Here is a 4,071-nt window from a genome sequence, read left to right as displayed (position 1 = left end):
TATACATGTATATATATATATATATATGTATATATATATATATATATATATATGTATATATTCTGTATATCCTGTACATCATGTATACGTCCCAAAACTATGCAAAACCAAGGTGCATATGCAAATGTGATCTTCATAAGTTCTTCCAAAAGACTAATTCACCCTGGTCATCTTCAGATTTCATCCTGAACATTTCCTACGATAGAAAATAACTATCGCTAAGCATAAAGCTTAGTGGTGTATAAACTTTAGGCTTGGAGTCATTAAATTCTCCAATTCCCCTTTTCAGTCATAGCTAGCTCAATTTAACATAATTTAAAACAAGTGAACAAATATATCAAACATACCAATATCAAACTTTGAAGTGTTTCCAAATATCAATAACAATGTTCAAGAGTCTAGAAAGTGTACACTATCAGTTTAAGAGAGTATACCAAATATCCATTTTTCGCCCAATATGTACGTCATGCCATCACACTAAGCATAATCAGATATCAAGATGGACCGAAGCCCCAAATCAAGTAGGGTCAAAACCCAATAGACAAGAGAATCAAGAACCATATTAAAAATGGCTTCCTAGTTCGTACTTAACACGGACAAGTTCCATAATCTAAGACTAACTACAAATCCAAAGTCAAGATGGCAAAAGATCCGAATCAAGAGGCATGCCAAGTGAGTGACCAAATTCACTGCCACAAGAAGGACAAAGTCCCAACAAGAATGCAAAATGATCAAACAATCTGTACGAATGGGCGATTTAGCAAATTTCTGACAAGACTTAATATAATACGAATATAACAATATAAATTGAAGACAATAAAAACAAAATATCAGGTTATTTCAACATATTTCCAGCAAGCAAAAAGAGTACAAGTTTATACACAAACCTTGGTGTTTTACCATAAAACAGTTCAATCACAACTTGGGGACGTTCGAATCGTCTACGCCGTAAACAAACCAAATCTGTCCACTTCCTCAAACACTTCCCCTTTGATGTTTTTTTCAAGGGTTTATATACCTTAAATACATAATCAAATATCTAAAAAAGTTCAGTGATTTAACAAGTCAACTAAACATAATATTGGTGAAAATTACCCAAAAACGTTTGAAACAGAAATTCTGGACAGTATCACTGTTCCAAGTTGTGACTCAGTTTTGAAGATCTATACGGACAAACTAGACTTTATAGTCTTCACAAAAGTTGTAGATCTATGTCTTACCGTTTCAGAACATCTTGAATCACCACCATTTCAATTTTGAACAAAAGGTTATGCTAAATTTACTAACAGCAGTACATGGAGTATTTCAAGAACTGAAAATCTGGACAGCACCTGCCCTGTACTTTCTGACTCTTTTTCAGGTATATAACAACAAAACTAGATTTTGGTTCCTTCATAAGAGTTGTAGATTTATGAAATACCTTTCCAGAAAGTCCTAGATCACTTAAATCAGAGCTCTGTACAAAAAGATATGTAGAAAATACTAGTAGATGTCTAGTATAAAAATGGGTTATAGAAACTTACCAAGAGGAACAACTTGATCTTCACCAAAAACGAATTTTGTGTGTTGATTTAGTAGAAATCCATGGGTTTTTTTTTTATGAACCTTCAGCTTCTTGTTCTTACAGAGGAGAAAGATAGAGAGAGATAGAGATAGAGAGATAGAGTAGAAAGATAGAGATAGAAAGAGAGAGAGGTAGATATTTCTTCTTCTTTGTTTCTGAAGAGCAGAAGAATAGGGAGCTTACGGATAGATATGAAATAAAATGATTCCTCAACTACTAAATATTCTTAGATAAATACAAAAGGTTGGAAACCCAAAACTTAATTATATACTATATTTAATAACAACTCGACAAAATAATATTAAGTGTTACATATAACAACACCATGGAACTTCCTTGCCAATATTAACACAACCTAAAGTAAGAAATTTTCATATACTGACCATTTCACATTTAGGAAGTGCAAAGTAAAATATTTCCTTGTTAAAAAAAATGCTCAATCAAGAATGCAAATATTGTAAAAATTTTGGGGTGTTACAACTCTCTCTCCCTAAAAAAGATTTCGTCTCGAAATTTACCTTGTACTAGTCCCGAAACAAATGTGGATATTGAACTCGCATATCCTCTTCTCGCTCCCAGGTAGCTTCTTCGCCTGAATGATTTCTCCAAAGAACCTTCACTAATGGGATTCTCTTTTTTCTAAGCTCTTTTATCTCCCGCGCTAAGATTTGAATTGGTTCTTCTTCATATGTCAAATTAGGATTAACCTCAATAGACTCAATAGGAAGAACATGAGATGGATCTGAGCGGTATTTTCGAAGCATAGAAACATGAAAGACGTTGTGGATCTTACCTAATTCAGGTGGCAAAGCTAGGTTATATGCAACCGGACCAATTCTTTCAAGTATTTCATAAGGTCCAATAAATCGAGGACTAAGTTTACCTTTTTGGCCAAATCTCATAATCTTTTTCCATGGAGATACCTTTAAAAATACCTTATCGCCCACATGATGCTCAATTTCACGTCTTTTAAGATCAGCATAGGACTTTTGTCTGTCTGAAGAAATTTTCAAACGATCCTTGATGATTTTTACCTTATCTTCAGTTTGTTGCACAATCTCAGGACCCACAAATTTTCTTTCACCAACCTCATTCCAACAAAGAGGCGTTCTAAATTTTCTCCCATATAAAGCTTCATAAGGAGGCATGCCTATGCTTGATTGGTTGCTATTATTGTAAGCAAATTCTATTAGGGCCAAATGTTTGTCCCAACTACTCTTAAACTCAATAATGCAGGCTCGAAGCATATCCTCCAAGATTTGTATTACCCTTTCAGACTGGCCGTCTGTTTGTGGATGGAAAGCGGTGCTAAAATTCAACCTGGAACCCAAAGTTTCTTGCAGACTAGACCAAAATCTGGATGTAAACCTCGGATCTCTATCAGACACAATAGAAACAGGGATTCCATGCAGCTTCACAATCTCATTAATGTACAATTCTGCTAAACGTTCCAGTGAGTAGTCCATTCTGATTGCCAAGAAATGAGCACTCTTAGTTAGTCTATCTACAATGACCCAAATTGCATCATGATTTCTTTGAGTACGTGGAAGTCCAGAAACAAAGTCCATCGTTATCCTTTCCCATTTCCATTCAGGTATTGACAAAGGTTGCATTAAACCAGCTGGGACTTGATGTTCGGCTTTTATTTGTTGATATACCAAGCATTTAGAAATGAACTCAGCAATGTCTTTCTTCATACCACTCCACCAATAGTGTTCCTTAATGGTCCGATACATTTTAGTACCTCCAGGATGCATTGCATAAGGTGAACTATGTGCTTCAATTAAGATCTGCTTTCTCAATTCATCATCATTAGGAACACACAACCTATTTTTATAAAATAAGGTACCATCTTTCCTTAATGAAAAATTTGATTCTCTTCCATTTTGGACTTCTTCAACCTGTTTCACCAGCTTCTCATCTAACTTCTGTGCTTCTTGGACTTGCTCAAGTAAGACTGGCTTGACTTGCAAATTAGCAATGATAGAACCATTAGAATTAAATGAAAGGCAAACATTCATGGCTCTTAATTCAAGAAGCAAAGGCAAATGACTTAGAGTTAAACTTGCAAGGGAATTGCGACTCAACGCATCTGCAACCACATTGGCTTTACCAGGATGATAATCAATCATGCAATCATAATCTTTGATGAGTTCAAGCCATCTACGTTGTCTCAAGTTTAACTCTTTTTGTGTACCCAAGTACTTCAAACTCTTGTGATCAGTAAATATGTGACGCTTCTCTCCGTACAAGTAATGCCTCCAAATTTTTAAGGCAAAAACAATGGCAGCAAGTTCAAGATCGTGAGTGGGATAATTTAACTCATGTGATTTCAACTTTCGATAGGCATAAGCAATTACTTTCCCTTCTTGCATCAAAACACAACCCAAGCCACGATGAGATGCATCACTGTATACCACATAATCTTTTCCTTCAGCTGGCAAAGAAAGTATTAGAGCTTGTGTCAACAAGGATTTGAGCTTTTCAAAGCTCTCTTGACACTTGTC

This window comes from Nicotiana tabacum, chromosome 5 (genome assembly GCF_000715075.1).
Source record: "Nicotiana tabacum cultivar K326 chromosome 5, ASM71507v2, whole genome shotgun sequence".
Classification (NCBI taxonomy): domain Eukaryota; kingdom Viridiplantae; phylum Streptophyta; class Magnoliopsida; order Solanales; family Solanaceae; genus Nicotiana; species Nicotiana tabacum.
Note: the sequence above shows the minus strand (reverse complement) of the source record.